At 45.9% G+C, this 24,577-nt stretch overlaps 1 long non-coding RNA gene across 1 annotated transcript in view; it reads right to left on the reverse strand.

The window, feature by feature from the left end:
* Positions 1 to 1,541: 1,541 nt before the first annotated feature.
* The window catches only part of LOC139187134 (uncharacterized), a 46,013-nt gene continuing 22,977 nt past the window's right edge, over positions 1,542 to 24,577 (reverse strand). Inside the window, exon 2 of the long non-coding RNA XR_011570772.1 lies at positions 1,542 to 1,805. This is a non-coding gene — a long non-coding RNA (uncharacterized lncRNA). The remainder of the gene's footprint in view (positions 1,806 to 24,577) is intronic.

The following is a 24,577-nucleotide window of genomic DNA, read 5'->3' on the forward strand; positions in this document are numbered from 1 at the left end:
GTCTTCTATTTCTTTCTCTGAAATTTCTTGTCCTGGAGCCCCAGTTTCTCATCTACATTTTTATCCCAAGAGCTAGAGCTCTCTATATCTCCATATCTCAGAGCTGTTGAGATGTGGAAGGAGCCTGGGCTGTGGGCTACCTCCCCTCCCCTCCTGCCATCTGGGAGCTTGCATCTTCCCCTCAGAAGCACACAGGTGAAGGCTGTCACCAGAATGCCCACTAACTGGATTCTGTGCCACTGCATATGTGACACGGGGCACTGTCACAAACTGGACCTGGTGTAAAGGCAGGAGGCTATCACGGCTTTTATCCGGAAGAGGAGGAAGATTTGGCAGTGGTGTGAGGTCACAGGGTTAACCTGGTCATCTGTTGAGCGCTGAAGATACAGCAATGACAAGACAGACGTGGCTCCCCTCCTCCTAGAGCTCATGGTCTAGTAGACAAGATGGACGGCAAATACATAATTTGACAAATACTTAGTAATACTTGTGAGAAGAGATGGGAAAACAAGATGACATGAAAGTATGCACAGAGATGGCCCGCTCTAGTCAGAGAGGTCAGGAAATGCCTGAAGAAATGACATAAAGCAGAAACCTCCATGATCAATAGAAACTGGATAATAAATAGGGTGACAGAGGTGGCTGGAGAGGATCCTACTAGGAAAAAAACTATTATATGATATCTAAGGTTTCTTTGTAACTCCCATTGTACTTAGACTGTATTCCTCTGAGCATGCACAATAATGCAAATCAGAAAAATACTATGCTTTACAGACACATTTTTTAAGAAAGGAAACAGTGACCCTAAGCCAGGAATGTGGCTGGTGCTTGCCTTAGTGCTTCCAAAGAGGGTCACTGGAAGAAATGCTGCTTCAGAAAGTGCTGGCTCAGTTGAGAGGGAGCATGAAAAAGAAGATGGGGGAGTAGGATAAAACAAGAAAGGGGCCTGAATTGAGTGGGGCTGGAGGGGACAGCAAAGCCAGGGAAACAGGAAAGAGCCCCATGGGGAGGAATGAGAGCGCTGAAGCCCCAGTTCCTACGCCAGACCTCAGGGCCAACCCTCCCCTGGGGGAGAAGTAGCAGGTAGAGCTTAGAGACCTCAGCAAAGGCACCCACGCCCTCGGCAGCCTTTCCTCAGAAGCACAGCCATCCCTTCTTTAGGGGAATCAGTGCTAAAGGGCGGGCCAGCCATGAGCAAAGGCTGCTCCCTGTGTCCTGTGTAGCTCTGTCAGTACTCTCGCCTTGCATGAAGATGCGAGTGGTTTCTGCAGGAGTAGCATGAAGATTAAGGGAGGGGAGGCTTGCAGAGTGCCTAACAGGGTGCTTAGCAGGTAGGAACCAGTCAAGAGTGTCAGCTCCTTCTAATATTATGGAATGGGGAGGAAAAAAACTTAGGAGTTATAATGACCTAAGTGTAAAACCTTCTTGTCTCGCTAGTTTTGTGGTCTCAAGCTGATAGGTTAACCTTTTGTAGCTCTACTTGCATCATCTATAAAATGAGGATGATAGGAAGAGGCTATGGAAAAGGCTTTGGCACACAGTTAATAATTATATTCCTCTTTATTTTCTCTTAACGTTTTAATCCGCTTGTAAATTGAGCCCATGTCGATATTTGAGAGAATGAGGGTCTTTGTACCAGTGGTTTGCCATCCTCTTGACGTTCCTTCTAAAGGAGCACAGGTCCACCCGGAAGATGAAGAGTTCCCACGTCCACTGTCTGCACTTTGCAAAGTCCTTCCATATGCTTCACAAACTGCAAATCTCAGAATGGTCTCAAAAACAGACCTGGAGATGGGAGTTATCATCTGCATTTTATGGAGAAGAAAACAAGCTCAGAGAGATCTATTTACTCCAAATTACTAAATTTTATTTATTCTATCCAATTCTGCAAGAGAATATACCCATTTATCAGTTGCAAAAAAAAAAAAAAACAAAAAATATCAGAGAAGGGTCTTGCAAGATCCTGGAGTTTATCATGCTATTCGCTTCAGTCATGTCTGACTCTTTGTGACCCTATGCACCAGAGCCCTTCAGGCTCCTTGGTCCATGGGATTCTCTAGGCAAGAATATTGGAGTGGGTTGCCATGCCCTTCTCCAGGGGATCTTCCCAATCCAGGGACTGAATCGGTGTCTCTTACCTTTCCTGCATTAGCAAGCAGGTTCTTTACAACTAGCGCCGCCTGGGAAGTCCTTGGGGTGTTTAGGCAGAAAAAAGTTAAATGAAGTTCCTTCAGACAATTTTCTGATAAGGACCTGTTTGGGGTTGATTGGATTGCTGAAGGGGGTTAAGTAGAGTGGAGAGGAGGAAGGGATGGATTAAACTAGTTCATGTTCTGTAGCCCTTAACCTTCAGGAAAAACGGGGTCCCAGAGAGACCTAGAAGGTCTAGGAGTACCTGTGGGGACAGGCAGATCTGAGTTTTCGGCCACAAGCAGTCATTGCAAGCCCTAAAGGCTCCTCCTGGCTCCTCCCTCCCTCCCCAACCAGAGCCTGCGTGCCAGCTAATCCCTGGGGGGGTGGGGGGCACTGCTCACCCTCCCACCTGGGCTCTATCCAGTCCTCCCCTGTTCTTGCCAGGGGTTGGAGTACTGGTGGCCGGCTCCTCCAGCTCGCCTCCATTGGCCTGAGTGCGTCCTAGCCCACTCTGGATATTAGAGCATTCTCTCGTTTGAAAGGCTCCTTTATTTTTAGTGCTAAATCAACAAAGCTGTTACTGTCATTTTCCATCAGACCGTCATCTTCCACGGATTCAAAATTACACTCAGCTGCAAACTATTGACACTCCTCTTAACAAAAAAATGGTTTTAATAAATCTTTACATTAGCCTATGAGATAAAAAAAAATCTTTACCATGAAATATACAAGTGTATAAGTGTTTTATGAAAGTTTTATTAACTTTACAAAAGAAAAATTGGCAGTGGACCATGAACATCCTGTACTCCTAACACGTGGTTATAAATTACATGTTCTTTCCAATAACATCTGAAAAAGAGACTGTAATTTAAATTTCAAAACCACTTGGCATACCTACTATATAGTGCTGACATGAAGTAAAAGGAGGAACTAGAGAGGCCCAGACAAAGAAGGGAAATATAAAGACGTCCTTAGCTAAAAAGCTGCTGATGGGTACAATCCCCCTCCAGCTGGACAGGGATCAAGTACTTGCTTGTCATATCATTCAATGCACTGTTCATTCTGGGATTCTTCCTTTCAACAAAAAGAGAACTTAAGTGCTAGTAATCATCGCTTGCAGAACTTTATCTCCCAGATACCTTCTTTATGTCAGGATTTCTCAATGACCGCTGCTCTGGCAGAGGGATCAAAGTTGTTATTAAACACAAATGCAATTCTCAGCCCATGAGGGAGGTGGGAGTGGTGATGCTCCCTCTCTGGGATGGAAGCTACCCTGGCCTTAATGCTTTTTCATTTTCTCTGAGACTTGGAAATAAAGTTCCTATGAGGTCTGTCCGATGTGGGGTTTGGAGACCAGTTTTTCTTTGCAAGTGAGTGAGTGAATGTCAGGAAGACGTTAAGAAGTTAAAGCCACCCAGTGGGATGCCTGCCTTTTGGAGAAGCCACAGGAAAGTGAGCTGATGGCAGGGGATTCGGCTGTCACCTGCCAAGTTCAGTCTTTGGGGAAAGTAGATACTCGCCCGGATCCCTGCAGCACGGAGCCTGCTTTCCAGATAGCAACAGAGCAGAGAGGCATAATTTGAAGTCATACAAACTTGGATTCAAGTTCAGTTACGATAGTTATTATGTGATCCTCAGTGAGGTCCCTCCTCTGTCCCTTCTCTTGGAGTCATACTGAGAATGTCTGAATGTCTGAGGCGGCCTCCCATGGTGCACAAACTCACCATCCACAGGCTTGAAGATGTGGCCTAAAGGTCATTCCTTCCAGATCCAAGAAGTTAACATCTGTTGGAAATGGTCCATGAGAGATGGAAGAAGGGATAGGGGCCTGCTATGGTGGTCCCTGAAGGCATGATCTTCCAGGGCTTGAGATTTTGCAGCTTCATTCAAGGCCTTGAATCTTCCAGTTTAAGTTAGGGGCCCCAGGCCAGGCAGTTCAGCACTCAGGAAACAAGACTGGGGAACCCTCTCAGTTGGGTGGTAGGTGGCACTGGCAGCTCCAGCAGGGCTTCTAAGTAGAAAGCCAGGGACCAGGTCTTGGAAAGAGTCTTTCAAATCATTCATTTCTGTGGTAGAAAAACTTGAATAGGTTTCCAGTCAGATGAAGGGCATTCTTAGGGTTCTTTCAGAAATACTGGAGATGGAAGAATCGTGCTAACACACCTGCCTTTTTTGCCTTGCACCATCATTTGTGTGATTATTTTTGAACGTATTTTCTTAGTTGTTGGATTAGTTCATGAAATAAACTGAAAAAGAAAAGCCTTACACTGGAGTAAACTTGGAGAATTGACTATGTGGAGATCCAAAAGGCCCCGCTTCCCATTACAAAAGGGAAATATGTGCCCTTGATGAAAAGACACAACTTTTGACCAAATAAATTATTTTCTTCCAGTTCAAAATAAGTGACGGTTCTTACAAAGTGGAACTTGCCCCCTTTCCAAATGTGTCGAAGGAAAATGGCATGTGTCTTGGATGTAGAATTACAAGGACATCATGTTAATCTGCTGGGGTCTCATCGCCCCCTGATGGGAAGGCAGACAGGCGATGGAGGGGGCACCGCAGTGCTGGGAGCAGCTGTGACTGCCTGGAGGTCACACTCGGGACCAGGCAGGAGCCGGCAGTGACCAGCCAGGGCTGCCCAAACTTCATTATGTGGGGAAAATGCACCAGTGACAAGATGCAGAAGATCTGAGAATCGGTGAGAAAAGTTCATTTGGACTGACAGGAACTTGATTAGTTTTAAGCCTGGTGTGTTGCTACTGCTACTGACTTAGTCTTCAGAATATTAATGAAGAGTTGGAGGAAAAGGAGAAGCACAGGAGACCTACCTGGGGATGCCACACATCTTACTGGAAGGAGCAGCAACCACAGCACAAGGACATTGTCAGAGCGACGTAGAGAAAGGCGCACTTTTATTGAAGTCTTGCTCTTCACTGGGCACTGGGGTTAATATATATAATCTAATTTGTTCCTCACAACAATACCCTGAAGTGGTTATTGTGTTTTCTGAACTCTAGCTTGCAGATGAAAAACCCTTTGGCACAGAGAAATAAGATGAGCAGTCCAAAGACGCACAGACTGATTTGGACCACATGTGGTCTTTTATTTTCCATGGCCTGATCAAGCTTGAATACCCAGTACGTACTCTCACATCTGGACCTTCACTGGATGTGATCCCTGGCCTGGCCTGCCCTCTCCCATTCATCTCCAGATCTAACTAGGGTTGTCTGGAATGCAGAAAGAGGTTGAGCATTGGCCTGGGAATGACGTGAGGGCTGGGGATGTGTTGGGGCATCTGACTGGGTAGGAGCTGACATCAGGAGCTCCTGACATTGGGGAAATCCTGGCACAATAGGTTACCCTCTTCTGGCTGACCTAGCAGGTGGGTGGGACACAGAGACATGGAAGCCTAGTTGATAGTCTTATCTGAGGGGCCTGTCCAAGGGCAATACCCAAGCCAGCAGGTGGCAAGTGGGTGGGGGGGTCAGGATTTGGGGAGAGGAGTGGAACTCCTTGGCCTGAAATAGGCCTGACTAGATCACGAGAGGGCCCGTATCCCAGATGAAGGCTGGTGTTATGACAAATAATTGTCACAGAGCCTTGGAACCAAGGTCCAAGGCTGATTCTCAGGGTTAGATTCAGATTATGTGGCATAGGGTTGTGATGCTGAGAGCACAGGGCCTTTGAGCCCCATGGGGATGCAAAGTCAGCAATGGAAGAACAGCAAGAAGGACTTGTTCCTAAGATTCCTTCTGCAAACAGGTTGTATAGAAGGAGGGGAGCATGTAGAGAAGATAACACTTGTTAAACCCCTACTAGGGACTTCCCTGGTTGGTCCAGTGGCTAATACTTGGCGCTTATGCTGGCAGTCCAGGTTTGATCCCTGGTCAGGGAACTAGATCCCTCATGCCATAACTGAAAGTTCTCATGCCACAACTGAGGAACCTGCATCAGGACTTCCCTGGTGGTCCAGTGGTTAAGAATCTGCCTTGCAATGTAGGGGACTTGGGTTCAATCCCTGGTCGGGAAGCTAAGATCCTACATGCCAAGGAGCAACTAAGCCCTTTGCCACAATTACAGAGCCTGCATGCTCTGGAGCCCATAGGCCATAACTGGAGAGTCCTTGCTCAACTAAAGGGTCCTGCATTACACAGTGGGGATCCTGCACACTGCAACCAAGACCCAGTGAAGTCAATTTAAAAAACAAACACAAGCACCTTCTGTGTGCCAGGAGTTGCACAAAGAATTTGGTGGACATCATTTCATTCAATCCTTTCCACAACCCAGTATCCCAATGTATGGTCTGGAAAATGTAGATACAGTAGCTGGATAGGGAAAGGAGACTGATATCTATTAAGTAGCAGCTAGTTTGTACTTACTGCCTTCCATACAATATCTTATGTATTCTTTTAAATATATATATGTGTGTACACATAAGATGGGGCTTCCCAGGTGATGCTAGTAGTAAAGAACCTGCTTGCCAATGCAGGACATGTAAGAGATGCGGGTTTGGTCCCTGGGTCAGGAAGATCCCCTGGAGGAGGGCATGACAACCTACTCCAGTATTCTTGCCTGGAGAATCCCATGGACAGAGGACCCTGGTGGGCTATGGTCCATAGGGTAACAAAGAGTCAGACATGATATTTTATAATAGCCAAAGCTAGCAAAGAGTCAGACATGATGGAAGTGACTTAGCAAGCACACATAAGATACATACACTCCCTTAATTCTCTGAGAGCTCTAGTATTCCCATTTTGTAGATGAGGAAGGAAAGACTGGAAGGAGTTCATGATTTGCTCAAGGTCATGCAGCTAATCAGCAGCAAACTTGGGATTCAGACTCAACTCTTTCTGGCTCCCAAATCAGTGTGTCTTTCATCTCACTGGGTGGCAGGTGGGAAGAGGAGCAACCTGGAAGAATATGATCTTCTCCCCAAAGGCACTTACTCATTTTCAACACTTTTCTCTGCCCTCACCTGGAAAAAGACTGTTCGTCTCCCCACAGGCACTTACTCATTTTCAACACTTTTCTCTGCCCTCACCTTGTCGTTGTAAGCCCCATGTCCTCCCTTTTCCCCGTCTCTAGCCCACATCAGCCAGCAAGACCCCATAGCTCAAGTTAGGACAGAAAACCTCATTCCAGAACTGCAACCCAGGCAGTAGCTCCTCTGTGTGTTTGTGAAGTGCTCAGAGCATCGGGGCCCAGTTCTCAGCACAGACCTCAGCTCATCTTTCTTTTTGAGACTGGTCTCCATGTGGGGGAGGAGGAGGGGAGGACGCGGGAGCAGGGCTTTCCCTGTTAGGAAGGCCAACAGGGAAGGAACATGAGCCAGAAAGCAACTCACTTTGAGATGTTAAAACTCTCTCTTACTCTCCAGCAGAGGTTTTCAATTTTCTGTTTTCAACACTAGATATAACTCTTAAAATGAAATTTTACCTGGAAGCCCAACATATAAAACACATCAAAGAGATGCTATTTTTGTTGACTTGGAGGGTAGTGGTGTAGCCAGAGGTCCTAACCACTGAGTCCTCCTCCATTGAACCACCTTCCAGGACCTCAGGGCTTCTTTGAATCCAGACTGAAAACCAAGGATCTGTCCCATGATGCTAATACATAAATAATTAGGACACAAGGACACAAAAGCCCTAATTTTGTTGGGATGTCTAGGTCCCCGTGGAGTAGGTTAACCCTGTGTACCCTGGACACAGGCCACGCCTCTTCAAAGGCTGAGGAAGGAAAAGGGAACTCACATTTACTGAGCACCTAGTTGGTACAAAGTATCTTTTTTGTACATGAAAGCACTGCCTCAATTATTTTGCACACAAGTCCTTTGAAGTAGGACTTTATCCCCATATCCCATTTCTCAGATTACATAACTCTGAAGGGTTAAGTGACATGACCCCACAGCATTTAATCAGCAAATGATCAGCACAGGAATTGCAAACCACACACTTTTATACAAAGGAATATGTGCTGTGCTAAGTTGCTTCAGTTGTGTCTGACTCTTTGCCACCCTATAGACTGTAGCCAGCCAGGCTCCTCTGTCCATGGGATTCTCCAGGCAAGAATACTGGAGTGGGTCGCCATGCCCTCCTCCAGGGGATCTTCCCAACCTAGAGATAGAAAGCACATCTCCTGCATTGGCAGGCAGGTTCTTTACCACTAGTGCCACCTGGGAATATGGTTGATGCCAAACCTGTGCTAAGGGGCATTTTATCTTTCACAAGGGTGTAGAAAGTACCCAGCATCTGCCAGGGCCTCAGGACTCTCCCTCACGGTCCCAGGTATACTAAATGGATGAGTTACGGGTAAACCTGATGTTACACAGAGAGCAGTGGAGTGGGAGTTGAGAGACTGGCTCTGCCCTGATGAACCAGATGAACCAGACCAGGGACCTCCCTGCTCAAGTTGCAGGGCTGGGCTGAAGACTGGGTAGGTAGGACAAGGCTTTGGAGACTTGAAGCTTCCAAATGAGGAAATTTTGTAGGGTGGATTCTGAATAAGATCATTTGCTAAATCAGTTTCTAATGATCTAATATCATTCTCTCTCAAAAAGTGCATAGTTTTCCACAAATAAACTCCATTAGTGTCCACCTCCTGTCAGCTACCGAAGCCAGCAGCAGGGAAAGAGCCAGGGAGTGGAGCCAAAGACACTGCAATGAATTTCTGGCCCCAGCACTTGCTGGCTGTGTGACCCTGAGTAATTGACTCAACCCACCCTTTTTGATCCTCAGTTTTCTCCCTGTGAAAACCCCATCTCACAAGACTGTTAAGAAAATTAAAATATGTAAATCTGTACAAAGTGTCAAATGCATATATACAAATAATATGTATATAGTATGTATAAGCCACCTTCCTTGGCTTCCTCCTCCCTACTCTTTAAACAGAAAAATAAATCATTAAAATTAAATAGTTTCTACAAACTCTTATTCATCCTCCAAAACCCAGATTAGTTGTACCTTATTTCAGTAAAATTTCCTTAAGCCTCCAGCACACAGCTAGCATCACTTCCAAGTTATCTGGGGACTTTGTACTTGCTTCTATGACTCCATGCTATAATTTTACTAACATGTTGTAATTTCCTGTTTTTACATTTGTTTTTCCCTAATAGCCTAAGAACTCCCTAGTGGAAGCCTGGCACATGGGAGTTAGCTATCCATATTTGAGAAGTTGCATTTATAGTCGGTAACCCTTGGTAACCTTTATCATCATCCCAGCCAGCATTCCGCTGACTCAGAAAATTAGAGGGCCCTTCCTCCACCCAAATATCCATGAACCCTCTTTTGTGACGAACAATTCGAGAGGGCCCTCAGGAAAAAAGTTTGAGGCTGTTTGCGCGTGTGTGTACATGTGTTTATGTGTGTGTGTGTGTGTGTGTACCTGCATGCGTGTGTGAATGAATGGGAAAAAAACTCTGAAGCCATCCTTTTTTGGCACTGAAGTTCTTGGGCTTTTAAAGAGGGAGGATTTTGCTCCTTTTGATGACCGCCCCCAATAGGATAAAAATATAATAAAATACCAAGACTTGCTCGAGGCCAAATTGTTTAAATTCTAGCCCTACTGATGCAAGGAGCAGCCCTGCATCAGGAATCATCAGTAGAGAACCCTGGAAAGAGCAACGACTTAGTACTCAAGTATTTGGTATACCTTGTCCCCAGGGCAAGTGTGCTCATCTGTAAAATGGGCTGTGGGACCGCCTTGCAGGCCCCGGTCAGGGTAAGTGAGACTTGGCAGAGGACTGGCAAGTTGCCACTCCCTACCCCAGGTTGGTTTCCATGTTGCCTCATGGAATCCTCACAGCCTGTGACTTGGGAGTGTGTAAAAGGTCCCCCAGCAGGCAGGCAGCACAGCTGGGATGGGAAGTCAGGTTTGTTGGATCCAAAGCCTGTGAAAGGTGTCTCTCCTTTATTGGGAAGTCTGAAATGTCTCATTTTGATCCTGATCTTTAGCTTTACAATGGATTTGCCCAGAGTACCTCTCAGCCCATGCTCCATGCACCCCCTTTCAGCTCTCCTCTCGCTGGCTGGCTCCCTTGACTAAGCTCCACACGAGGATGCCGCAAATCAGAAGTCAAGCCCAGGCAGTTTCATCACAGGAATCTGATCTGCTCCCCACAGAGCAGCAGCTTCCTAAGCTCTCCTTTTTCCTTATCACACAGTGTAGAGGAACCGAGGGGGACAACAAAGTCAGTGACAAGTGACTGTTCTGTTGATGCAACAGCAGAGATAGCAACAGCAGAGACAGCAGTGCTGGGCTGCCAGAGAACTGAGGCTCCAGACAAACAGCCTTCCCACCCTCCCTGCCTGAACCGGGCAGACCCCCTTCCCAGCGGGTTCATTCCAGCAACCTCTGTGGAGCTGGTGAAATGGGTGCCAGATCCCAGCTGCTGTGCTAGGACACCAGGCGCAGAGTGGAGTGGACACTGGGTGTGCTGCCCACATCCCCTCTCAGGGCCAAGTCCTTTCTCTTGGATGTGTCTGCTGGGCTCACGGCTGAGCTCCTCTCGGGGGACTGTTCTCAGCTACAGGGTACCACTACATGCCAGGTCACATCTCCACCAGGGAGGCACAAAGCCTTGGCCCCTTTCTCCTCATTTGGGACAAATTTGAATACCTCTCTGAGCAGATTTGACATTAAAGTTCCTTTCAAGTTGGGCTGAAACAGCGTTGCAAGATCTGGTATCTTCTCAGCAGGGGGACCACACATCTGTGTTTGTGACCTTCTCAGGTAAGTCTATTGTTCAGGGTGCTGTTGTTGTTCAGTCACTAAGTCATGTCCAACTCTTTGTGACCCCACAGACTGCAGCCCGTCAGGCCTCCCCGTCCCTCAGTATCTCCTGGAGTTTGCCCAAGTTCATGTCCATTGAATTGGTGATGCTATCCAACCATCTCATCCTCTGCTACCCCCTTCTCCTTTTGCCTTCAGTGTTTTCCTAGCAACAGGGACTTTTCTAATGAGTCAGCTCTTTGCATCAGGTGGTCAAAGTATTAGAGCTTCAGCACCAGTCCTTCCAATGAGTATTCAGGGTTGATTTCCCTTAGGATTGACTGGTTTGTTCTCCTTGCAGTCCAACGGACTCTCCAGCACCACAATTAGAAAGCATCAGTTCTTTGGCGCTCAGCCTTCTTTATGGTCCAACTCTCACATCCACAGTGCTGTAGTTGTTAATAACAACTCTGTCTCTCTCAGCACTCTCCTGGTTTGGATGACGAATTTCAGTTATCCTACTTACAAGATACACTGGACATGAGGAGTGGGGGATGGGGTTGGAGAAGAAAGTGTGAAGCAAAGTCAGAAGGTCCAGAAGGCTCTTTTGCCTCTTCTCTGTCTTTTCCTCCCTGGCCCATTCTCTCCTAACAAGTGCCAGACCTGCAGAGAAAGCAGCCTTGCCTGTCTCCTCTGCTGCCCCTTTGTTCCCTGGCATCCCCAGATGGAAGACACTTGGCACAGCAGCCTTGATGGGAGCAGCAAAGAGTTAAAGCAGCTCTCAGGGGGCCAGCGGCAGCCTCATCAGCAGGCCTTGATGCTGATTAAGCAGCTGTGCTCACAGAGGAACAGAATGTATGTGAGTTGTGAGCGAAGGTGAACAAGTGTGGGGGAAGGTGTGTTTGGAAATAAGCATGTCTGAGGGGATACGTGCCTGAGCGTGAGTGCATACAAGCATGTGGTGTGATCTGTGTGCTTTTGAACGTGTGTGATATGTCCACGTGGAAATGTGTGTTTGAATAGAGGTTAATCTATGCCTTTGTAGGACTGTATACAAGTATGTGCATGTGCAGAGAAGTACACGGCCTATGTGAGTGTACAGAAGCATTTTGGAAATTACAAAGCATTTAAAAATAATAGTCATGGTTAAAACGTAGTGTATGGACACAAGCAGATGGTTGTGCATATGTTTGCAAATGTATGGATGAGAAGAGCTGGGATGGGCAGTTTTTGTGGGCATTTATGGAACATCTAGGGCAACACTCCCATTCTACAAATGAGGGGACAGGTTCAAAGTCACAAGATAACCTCTAAAGTAGGTTGATGCATTCTTAGTTCCTCATTCCCTCTCCCATGTGACTTGCTGAGCAGGAGAGTGGCAGTTTATTTCCCAGTCCCCCTGATGATACCCTTGACCATATGACCCCTTTGACCAGTGGGATGTGAGTGGTAGCACAGGATGCCAGCTAAAAGCCAGGATCTCAAGGGCAGAGAGCAAAGAGGAACTAAAGAGCTTCTTGGTGAAGGTGAAAGAGGAGAGTGAAAAAGCTGGCTTAAAACTCAACATTCAAAAAACTAAGATCATGGCGTCTGGTCCCATCATTTCACGGCAAATAGATGGGGGAAACAATGGAAACAGTGGAAGACTATTTTCTTGGGCTCCAAAAGCACTGCAGATGGTGACTATAGCCCTGAAATTAAGACACTTGCTCCTTGGAAGAAAAGCTATGACAAATTAGTGTATTAAAAACCAGAGACATATGATAATTGTTTTTCTCTTTCTGACTTACTTCACTTTGTATAATAGGTTCACTCACCTCATTAGGCCTGACTCAAATGTATTCCTTTTAATATCTGAGTAAAAGTCCATTGCATGTACATATCACAGCTTCTTTATGCATTCATCTGTCAATGGATAGGTGGCTTCCATGCCCTATCTTATACTAACACATACATATGGACTCTAGAAAGATGGTACTGATGAACCTACTTACAGAGCAGCAGCGGAGACACAGACATGGAAACAGACTTGTGGACACAGGTGGGTGAGGAAGGAGAGAGTGGGAGGCATGGAGAGAGTGACACGGAAACATACATTACATTGTGTCAAATAGATAGCCAATGGGAATTTGTTATATGACTCAGGGAACTCAAACCGGGGCTCATTAGTAACCTAGAGGGGTGGGATGGGGAGGGAGGTGGGAGGGATATTCAAGTGGGAGGGGACATGGGTAAACCTATGGCTGATTCCTGTTGATGTTTATTAGAAACCACCACAATACTGTAATTATCCTTCAATTAAAAATAAATAACAACAACAACAAAAAGCAGAGACATTACTTTACCTAAAAAGGTCAATATAGTCAAAGCTATGGTTTTTCCAGTAGTCATCTAAAAATGTGAGAGTTGGACCACAAAGAAGGCTGAGTGCCAAAGAATTGATGCTTTTGAATTGTGGTGCTGGAGAAGACTCCTGAGAGTCACTTGGACTGCAAGGAGTTCAAACCAGTCAATCCGAAAAGAAATCAACCCTGAATATTCATTGGAAGGACCAATGCTGAAGCTGAAGCTCCAATACTTTGGCCACCTGATGTGAAGAGCCAACTCACTGGAAAATACCCTGATGCTGGGAAAGATAGAAGACAGGAGGAGAAAGGGACGACAGATGGTTCGATGGCATCACTGATTCAATAAACATGAGTTTAAGCAAGCTCCGGGAGACAGTGAAGGACAGGGAAGCCTGGGATTCTGCAGACCGTGGGGTGGGGTGGCAAAGAGTTGGACACAACTGAGAGATTGAACAACCACAACAAGGGGTGCTTGCGCTTCTGTCATCATCTTGAAAATTTTCCCCAGGGAAGCTGCTGCTCCCAGAAGGATGAGAAACTCGTGCAAGCCCCAGATGTACTGTGCAGCTGGGAGTCCACACCAGCAGACCTGAAGCTTGAAGCAGAGCTGCCACCAGCATTTATCAGTCAAATCACAGTCCATCATCTGCACTTCTGTGAAAATGATCATTAATGTTTGTTGTAAGCTGCAGAGATTTGGAAGTGGTCTGTGACAGAAATAGCTTGCTAATATACTTGATGGGACTAGACCTTAGGTGGAAGCCTTGTAACTAGGTTCCTGGGCTTGCCTGAGGACACCAGAGGACACCTGGGTCTCTCATGGGATTGGGATTCAGTTGGTTGAGAGTGTGGTCTGGGCTTTGGAAATCCTGAAAGATCCCCAGGTGAGGTGAATGTGCAGACAAATGCCATAGGGGAGACCAGGGCCAAGAGATGGGATGAGGGAGGTAAGTACAGGCTTCATGAAGCTTTAAATGCCAAGTCAGAGAGCTTAGACTTTATTCTGAAAGTGACATTGGCCAGTGGAGGGCTTTAAGGAGGATGAGGATGTATTTGAAGCCATGTTATAGAAGGATCACCCAGGCCGTCCCAGGGCATTTTGGATGCCAGGCCCTCACCTAGCTGGGCCCCTGTGTTTCCTGATAACCTCTGCCTGACCAGAAGTGGGATACAGACTTATACCTAGGAACTCTTTTTGCCTCAGAGCCATTTTCAAAGTATTCGGTACACACTCAGGTGGCCCCATAGCTGGGAATGACTGTCTCAGAGAGGGGGAAGAAAGAGCAACTTTTCCCAGCAACCACATGGCTGCTGCAGGAATCCAGCCCTCACCATTGTCTTACACTGTATATCACAACCCATCACTGTCTGCCCCACCTCCACACCTCCTTCCACCACGACAAGCACAGCTGGCTCTACTACTGCCCTGCTGGCGAGGGCAGCCTGGATCTGCCTTTCCAGATTCAGCCCCCAATGCAGCTCCTCAGAGGCCTTAACATCAGTTTGCACACACCTGCCACTGCCTTCCTCTGTGCTTCTGAGCACACCAGTCTCCGCCTGACAGTGTCCATCCCTGCCTTCTCCACCTGTTACAATCATACCAGACCCTCACAGCCCTGCTTAGGGCCCCTGTTCTCCTTCAAATATTCCTGGATTCCCATGACCCCAGGCAGAACCTTAAGTCTAACCTCTGTTTCCTGCCTGTTTTCCATGTGCGTTATTGACACCCCCATCTTGCTTAGCCTTCGTGAGCCCTTGGAGATCTGGGATCTCAGCTCTCGCATCTCCTCCAGCATCCCTGCCCCCAGAAGTGCCAGACACTGGGGATGCTGGTGCATGTTTCTCAGATTTGACTGAATTCCTTGCCTCATGCCTGGGCTGCAGGGACAGCCAGGGCCGTAGGGCTGGCTGTGTGCCCTGGAGAGTGTTCCAGAGGCATTCTCTCCTCCCTCCCCCTCCCCTCACCCCCAGCTGCTCAAGGATGCTCAATCTTTGCCTTCCCTTTGGGCTCAGGGACAGATGCATCTCCTAGAATGTTTTGCCCTCTGTTATCAGGACGAGGCTGGGCCATTGACAGTTTTCTGGTCCACAGGCCTGAGTGCCCTGGAAGGTCCCAGGCTTTATCTTGTTTATGTCTGTGACCTTCCCTAGGCTCCTCGCTTCTTGACAGTGTCACAGAGCAGGCCTGTTGCTCGGGATGTATCTGGACTGTGGCTGTGGCCCAACCCGCTCCTTCAGGGACAAGGAAGAAGGATAGCTGTTTATGCTGGTGGGAATTTCAGGCCAGCCCATGGTCAGTTTGCTTTCTAACTTGAAGGTTGGATCTGAAGCTGGGACTGAGTGTGGGCAAAAGTCAGAACACTGAGGTTAAGTAGAGCAGAGAAGAAGCTAAGCCACCACCCACCCTTGTTTCCTCTCTGAGCACTTGTAATGACTAGCTCCTAAACATTTAGGTATTAGGTGTGGATGGGAGTGGGAAGGGAAGGCAAGAAAAGGAAGGGAAGGCAACTAAGACTTACTGCTCTATGCCTGACATTGGAGAAAAGAGCAAGTACAAAGGCCCTGAGGTAGAAATATGCTTAGTGTGTTTTAGGAAAGCAAAGAGGCCTCTGAGGCTGGTGTGGATTGGGCAAGAGGGAGAGTGATAGAGTTGAAGCTAGGAAGGTATAGGAAAATAAGTTTCTGTAAGCCTTGGTAAAGACTGTGGCTTTTACTCTTAGTTGGCAAACACATGGTCCAATTGATTTTCCTCAAGGATCGTTCTGGCTGATTGAGAATCACAGGTGCCCCCTTCCCCCAAAGTGGGGCCCTTCCTCTCTGGTTTTCACTTGTCTTAGCACTTTGCATGGTACTTACTTCTCACAGAATAAGCACTCAATACATATTTCTTGAAGGTCTTGGCCGGAATCCAGTCCTTCACTTTTATTTAGGTTCATTGTGAGTGTGGAGGGCTTTGTGACTGTCACTCAGATGGACACTTTGCCTTAGTGCCTTGTTAGGAGTTTTTTCTCTTGTGGGGTCTGTTCCCCAGATGTCATATGGGTAGAAATTGACATATGGTACCTCCCACATCTGGCAAAAGCACAGCTGTTGCAGTGTTGCGCACATCTGGTACCCACATGTCTAACTGTGGACTTGATAGTTAGCCAGATATCTGTGAATGTGTTGTAGGCAAACCAGAGATATGGGGAGTCCAAAGTGCTAGCAGTAGGTGGTAAGTGAAAATGGCTTTCAGGCAGCTGGTGGTCATTATCCTGGAGTGACCTGGATGCTTATGCTACAACCAAAAAACAGAGCTTCAAGTCTAGGGCTCATTTTGTCCCCCAGATAAGCTCAAGTGTATATGGTTGGTAGGATCCTCTCCATCAACCAAGGAGGTTGATGCCTCCTCTCCTTAGCTCAACGTTCTTATCTGTATAATGAGGGACATCCAAGTTGGAAGAAGAACTTAAAAATCATTTGGCTTAAGGATATCACTGCATCATTGGAGGTTTGTATTGGATGGATCTTGCCTTTCTCTGGGCCTCTGTTCTCTACAACACAAGGATGACTGCAAATGGATCTCTCCCAGGGAGCCCCCAAGGCAAAGAGGTTGAAATCCTTCCTCTGAAACTTGGTCCATTTTCTGCCAGGGACAGACTATGCCTCGAACTTCCGTTGGTTTGGAGAAAAAATGACTTCTTTGCATTTTCCCTTTTGCATCCTTCCTGTTTTACTTATAAGGAGGCCACTTTCTTGAATGGAAATGGAGACTCCTAGGCACAATTAATACTATAATTTTAAAATGCAATGTTATTGAAGTTATTTTCCTCTCAACTGCTATTCAATTATAGGCATTGGAGAATTTATAGGCCCTATTTTAAGCCTTGGAGTCTCCAGTACATTTTAGAACTGTTCTTTAAAAGACATGGGCAGCATGTGAAAATCCCAGATGTTTCCTCAAAGCTCTCAGCGTCTCTGAGCTGAGTGGGGAAAGAAAGTGTCAATCAGGCCCCTCCGGGGCAGTGAAACTTGCATTGAAATGCCTCACACTATTTTGTCTTGAAAAATCCCAGAAAGAAATGTGAAGAAAACTGGAAATCCAAAGATTCCTAAGGGAGGTGACCTTCCAGGAAAAAAGAGTGGACTAAAGGGCTGGAAGGGAGGTTGCCTTTGACCTCAAGCCTACTTGGGTTGAACTTTCTTTTGGTCATCTCATTTACCCTTCACACTTGGAGGAGGTGGTGTCACCCCTGGTTTGCAAAAGCTGAAGCTCTGAGGGACAACCCATCTAGAAAGTGATAACACCAGGACTTGGGCTGAGGTTCACGGACTTTTCACCTCCCTGGCCTGCCCAAGCAGCCTGCAGTGTCATTAAGCCACAAATTCTGCAGCTAGACTTCTAGCCGTTCAGCTTAAAGACCCCAAGCAAGTTTCTCAACCTTCTGTGTTTCATCCAAAATGGGGCTAATGACTGTTTTTCTCATCTAATTGGGGCTAATAACTTTATCTGTCTCATAGGGCTGTTGTGAAAATTAATAGAGTTAGTGAATAGAAAAACCTCAGGTGTGCTAGATATATGCCTGCTTGGCACATGGTAAGAGCTATACAAAAAAAAAAAAGAAAAAGAAAAACAAGCTCTGTTCTGATTATCTTGACTCAAGCTGGAGTTGTGAGCCTGGAAATGTGAAGAAATGGTGGAACTGTCTTCACCAACTCCCCTGTGTTCCACCTTCGAGCTCCTCTGAGATTTCACACCTCCAAGGTCTCCTTTGCTGCTGTGGCTTCCTCAGTTCTAGTCCCCTCCTTCACGACTTGTGGTTTGACCTTTCTGCTCATCACTTGTTCCTTATACCTTTCATCACTGATCATGAGCTCGGAAAATCATGGAGATTCAATCACCAAACTTGCCACTTAACATCTATGTTGGCCATGAGCAAATTTCTTTAGATTTCAAAGGGTTGATTTTTCCATCTGTAAAATGGAAATAATAGTATCACACCTTCCATGGGATTGTTGTGATAACTCAATGCCATTAGCATATGCAAAGGTCTTCAGTGATCAGTTGCTTGTTCTTTCACAATTATTATTACTTATCATTGACGAAAATGCTAAAGTTGCTTTTTATTTTCTAATTTCTACTCATCATCTTAAGAGTCAATTAAAATCCTACATTCTATCTCCACCACCCTGCAACTTTCCTACAGCTAAACTTCTCCTTCCCCTAAATTCTCTGTGGCATCAGAGCTTGTGAGCTCATCAGACCATTTGCTGTGTGTCTTTCTACTTCCTGGGGAAATCTGCTTTTGTCCATCTGGAAGTGAGGGCTCAGCTTTGTCTATGATGCTTGAACCAAGCAGGAGGTGGTTGTCTTGTCTTATATGGCTACAGAGGTTCTGAATCCTCAGTGCTAAAGAAATAAAAGGATTTCAAGAAAATTGAACAAGTCTCTCCATTGTACTGAGGCAGCTGTAGAAGTCCAAAAACAAAAATGATTTCCCCCAAGTCACAAAGCCAGAGGGAATCAGCACAGCAGCTGAGAAAGAACAGACGGTTTGGAACAAGAGAATAATCCTCAAGTTTGAGCTCCTCTGCTAATCATTGTGACTTTGAGCAAGTCATTTAATCTCTCTGTACCTTGACTTTCACCTCTGTCAAATGGTTATAGGAACCCTTAACTCAGAGACTGTTAGATTTACTGAGCTGTGAGTGCTAAGTCACTTCAGTCATGTCTGACTCTGCAACATTATGGACTGTAGCCCTCCAGGCTCCTCTGTCCATGGGATTATCTCTGCAAAAATTCTGGAGTGGGTTGCCATTTCCTTCTCCAGGGGATCTTCCTGACCCAGGGATCAAACCAATGTCTCTTACATCTTCTGCATTGGCAGGTGGGTTCTTTACCACTAGAGCCAATGAGCTGACATAGAGATTCTACAGCGCATTGAGGCATAACTATTCCCATTACCCATAGCTTTGGGGTATACTGGAGAGCTCATGTTCCTTTCACTGCTCTTGGTTACCTTGCTTTTTCCTGAACAACTGGCTTCCAGTAATACACTTTGGGGATACTGAAGGTCAAGCCTCACCAGGGCCCTGGTGGTCACTCAGCATCTGAACCCCAAAGTCCAGCATCAGCCTTGTAGGGTTGAGACGTGCCCTGCAAAGACCATGCTAGCCCCTGAAGCACTGCTCTGTCTACACCCATCTGCTTTGGTTCTCATTATTTTCACAGAGAGAATGGGATGCTCCTATCCAACATACTTAGTGTCTTTAAAAACAAACAAAACTACTCTTGCTCTGGACATTCTATTAGCACTAGTAACAGTCACCACTCCACACCTGGGGTGGAGGCCAGGGGAAATGCTCTCTGGGAAGTTTTGTTTTCCAAACTCCTTTATTGTCAGTGCTTGGCGGGGAAATCAAGTGGCTCTGGCTGAAGGGAAATTCCTACGCACACCTCCTTTTCTTTTCCTGATTTGTGTAGATGTGGTGCCTCCTCACTCACCGCCTTCCTGGTCACCAAGACCCACACTGCAGGGAGGTGTTGACCACAGGTGTGTCTGTTTGAGTAGCCTGGCGCCCTTCCCTTGGCAAAGGCAGAAAAAGCCTTCTAGGTTGGCAGGCCCAAGCATCCCCGTCTAAATGTCCACTGAAATGTCTTTGGCAGGTTCCAGAACTTGTATCTTATTCCTCCCAGCCTAGGAGATTCCAAGAGAGAAATCTGGACTTGTTTTCAAACCCTTGGGCTTCAATAATATTTGTTAAGAAAAAGTATCTTTAGTGAACATTTCTGAGTGGCAGCTGTAAACAAATACCCAGTGGGCATAATTTATTTCATAGATAGGCTAGACCCGCTGTTGGGCATTCATTCATGCTCAGAAATGAATTTATGGCTATATCAGCCAGAAGACCTTGGTTGCAAGGAACAAAACCAACTCCTGCTGATGTAAGTATAAGAGGATTTATTGAAAGGATAACAGGAACTTAATGAATCAGTGGGAAACCTGGAAACCTGAATTTAGAAATTAAGTTCGAAGCAAATAATGCAGAATGAGGAACTACAAGTACATTCTCATAGTGGGAGCAGTTGGGTCAGGGATCTTCAGGAACCTGTGACCACCTCTTTCATCTTTGAGTTATTTACTCAGAAACCAGATGACTCTGAGAGGGCATCGACTGGCCACTTTATTTACCCCTGGGTCTAACTGAGAAGCCCTCGGGGACTCCTTTGACTCCCATGGTGGGAGAACAGGCATCTGAATTTACCAACCCATCAAGGTTGCAAATAACCAGGGAGAATTAATTTCTCCAAAAAAACCAAGCTCCTAGTTGAAGTAGGGAATGGAAGCTTTCCCTCTCCTAAAATTCTCTATGTTTGGTTTTATGGTTTAGAATGGCGTGTGTGTGTGTGTGTGTGTGTGTGTGTGTGTGTGTGTGTGGTTTGAACACCCAATCTCAGTGAACAATTTCTGAACATCTACACTCTGCCAGGCATATGCTAACTACTGGGGATGTAGTGGTGAAGACAGTAACTATGTAGAAGGGGAAAGATGAGTCTCAAGAGCTAGGATACAATATAGCAATACACACGTGCACACAGGGCTGTGGAAAACAGTCCTACTCTTTCTGATAAAGTCTAGCAAAACATTCCAGAAGAAGTGACACAAGTCAGATCTTTCAGCTCCAGAACAATGGAAATAGAAATGGTTCATTTGTAATGCTAAACATTCACATATCCTCCCATTCATTATAAATTCATTCAACAAACATTCATTAGGCCCCTGGAGTGTGTGAGACTCCGAGTTTATAGGATTGAAAAGAATGACCACCACTGTACATAAAAACAACCAGTAAGCAAGAGATGGCAGAGACGGCCTGAGTTATTTTCTCCTGACTTGTGTGCATCTCACTGGGCAAGGTCTGAGGCACTCCAACCATCCCTCTGGCTACTCAGTCAGGAGGAGAGGGACCAGCCTGGAAGCCACAGAAATTCCCTTTGTGCCTCACCTCCAGATTTTGAATTACTTTGTCCTTCTTTCCAAAAAACTCTTCCTTCCTCTCACCTTGCCCCTTGCTGGAGCACAGGGAGGGATGGAGGAGGGAATCAGGGGCTCTTTCTGTGATCCTGGCCTCAGCACAAACCTGTTGGCAGTGGTCTCAGCTCTGGGCCCGCCAGATGGGTTCAGTTCAGTTCAGTTGCTCAGTTGTGTCCGACTCTTTGTGACCCCATGAACTGCAGCATGCCAGGCTTCCCTGTCCATCACCAACTCCCAGAGTTCACCCAAACCCATGTCCATTGTGTTGGTGATGCCATCCAACCATATCATCCTCTGTCATCCCCTTCTCCTTCTGCCCTCAATCTTTCCCAGCATCAGGGTCTTTTCAAATGAGTCAGCTCTTTGCATCAGGCGGCCAAAGTATTGGAGTTTCAGCTTCAACATCAGTCCTTCCAATGAACACCCAGGACTGAACTCTTTTAGGATGGACTGGTTGGACCTCCTTGCCATCCAAGGGACTCTCAAGAGTCTTCTCCAACACCACAGTTCAAAAGAATCAATTATTTGGCACTCAGCTTTCTTCACAGTCCAACTCTCACATCCATACATGACCACTGGAAAAACCATAGCCTTGACTAGATGGACCTTTGTTGGTAAAGTAATGTCTCTGCTTTTTAATATGCTGTTTAGGTTGGTCATAACTTTCCTTCCAAAGAGTAAACGTCTTTTAATTTCATGGCTGCAATCATCATCTGCAGTGATTTTGGAGCCCAGAAAAATAAAGTCTGACACTGTTTCCACTGTTTCCCCATCTATTTCCCATGAAGTGATGGGGCTGGATGCCATGATCTTAGTTTTCTGAATGTTGAGCTTTAAGCCAACTTTTTCACTCTCCTCTTTCACTTTCATCAAGAGGCTCTTTAGTTCTTCTTCATTTTCTGCCATAAGGGTGGTGTCATCTGCATATCTGAGGTTATTGATATTTCTCCCGGCAATCCTGATTCCTGCTTGTGCTTCCTCCAGCCTAGCATTTCTCATGGTTTACTCTGCATATAAGCTAAATAAGTAGGATGACAATATATAGCCTTGATGTACTCCTTTTCCTATTTGGAACCAGTCTGTTGTTCCATGTCCAGTTTTAACTGTTGCTTCCTGACCTGCATACAGGTTTCTCAAGAAGCAGGTCAGGTGTTCTGGTATGCCCATCTCTTTAAGAATTTTCCACAGTTTATTGTGATCCACACAGTCAAAGGCTTTGGCATAGTCAATAAAGCAGAAATGGATGTTTTTCTGGAACTCTCTTGGTTTTTCAATGATCCAGCAAATGTTGGCAATTCGATCTCTGGTTCCTCTGCTTTTTCTAAAATCAGCTTGACCAAAAGACTGTTCTATACATCTGTGTCTCTTTTGCTGTCTCGCATACAGGGTTGTCATTACCATCTTTCTAAATTCCATATATATGCGTTAGTATACTGTATTGGTGTTTTTCTTTCTGTCTTACTTCACTCTGTATAATCGGCTCCAGTTTCATCCACCTCATTAGAACTGATTCAAATGTATTCTTTTTAATGGCTCTTTTAATACTCCATTGTCTATATGTACCACAGCTTTCTTATCCATTCATCTGCTGATGGACATCTAGGTTGCTTCCATGTCCCAGCTATTATAAACAGCGCTGTGATGAACACTGGGGTACACGTGTCTCTTTCAATTCTGGTTTCCTCAGTGTGTGTGCCCAGCAGTGGGATTGCTGGGTCATAAGGCAGTTCTATTTCCAGTTTTTAAAGGAATCTCCACACTGTTCTCCATAGTGGCTGTACTAGTTTGCATTCCCACCAACAGTGTAAGACAGTTCCCTTTTCTCCACATCCTCTCCAGCATTTATTGCTTGTAGACTTTTGGATCGCAGCCATTCTGACTGGTGTAAAATGGTACCTCATAGTGGTTTTGATTTGCATTTCTCTGATAATGAGTGATGTTGAGCATCTTTTCATGTGTTTGTTAGCCATCTGTATGTCTTCTTTGGAGAAATGTCTATTTAGTTCTTTGGCCCATTTTTTGATTGGGTCGTTTATTTTTCTGGAATTGAGCTGCAGGAGTTGCTTGTATATTTTTGAGATTAGTTGTTTGTCAGTTGCCTCATTTGCTATTATTTTCTCCCATTCTGAAGGCTGTCTTTTCACCTTGCTTATAGTTTCTTTTGTTGTGCAGAAGCTTTTAATTTTAATTAGATCCCATTTGTTTATTTTTGCTTTTATTTCCAATATTCTGGGAGGTGGGTCATAGAGGATCCTGCTGTGATTTACGTTGGAGAGTGTTTTGCCTATGTTCTCCTCTGTCTTTTGGTCTCTGTGGGAGAGGCGGGGGTGGGGGGATGATTTGGGAGAATGGCATTGAAACATGTATAATATCATATAAGAAACGAATTGCCAGTCCAGGTTCGATGCAGGATACAGGATGCTTGGGGCTGGTGCACTGGGATGACCCAGAGGGATGGTATGGGGAGGGAGGTGGGAGAGGGGTTCAGGATTGGAAACACGTGTACACCTGTGGCGGATTCATGTTGATGTATGGCAAAACCAATACAATATTGTAAAATAATTAGCCTCTAATTAAAATAAATAAATTAAAAAAAAACAATAATAAGCCATAAAAAAAAAATAAAACCAGCTTGAACATCTGCAATTTCACAGTGCACATACTGCTGAAGCCTGGCTTGGAGAATTTTTAGCATTACTTTACTAGCATGTGAGATGAGTGTAATTGTGCAGTAGTTTGAGCATTCTTTGGCATTGCCTTTCTTTGGGATCTCTCACCGAAGCTCTGGGCACCACATCACTGCAGCATGTGTATCTGAACAAGCCCCTCCCTCTCTTGCTCCCTCTTTTTCATCTGAGTAATGAGATATGAGACTCCAGCTGCTCTGTACTTTCCATCTCTTGGATTCTTTGGCCTTGCCTTCTCCTCTCTCATGCTATCTTGGGCCAAGTCTTCATCTCAAATACACCTGCTGTCTCTAGTTCCCTGGGGGTCCAATCCAGGTTTCCCTGAGAGCTGCTGAGTCTCACTTCGTACCCTCAGAGACTCAGCCTTAGCCCCCCACCACATCACTAGCCTCAGAATCCTCTACCAGCTTCAGTGGCGGAATAGCAGCAGGCATTTGCATCCCCAGCCCTGCCTCACTCCACACAAATGTGTCTTGTCTCTGCTGGCAGACAAGTTAAGAAGCCACACAAGTCAGGGGAAGGCCTGACAAGGGTGAACTTCTCCTCTGTTCCCTGGCCCTGTGGGGACCCCTCAGGGCATTTGGCCCTGCCAGGGACTTTTAAAAGAACCTGGCTCAGCCCCACCTTGGCAGAAACCCTCCCCTCTCCATGCTCTCTTTTTCTGTTGTGACAGATTCTGCTCTGATAC

The sequence above is a fragment of the Bos indicus genome, chromosome 15 (genome assembly GCF_029378745.1).
Source record: "Bos indicus isolate NIAB-ARS_2022 breed Sahiwal x Tharparkar chromosome 15, NIAB-ARS_B.indTharparkar_mat_pri_1.0, whole genome shotgun sequence".
In the NCBI taxonomy this organism is placed as follows: Eukaryota; Metazoa; Chordata; class Mammalia; order Artiodactyla; family Bovidae; genus Bos; species Bos indicus.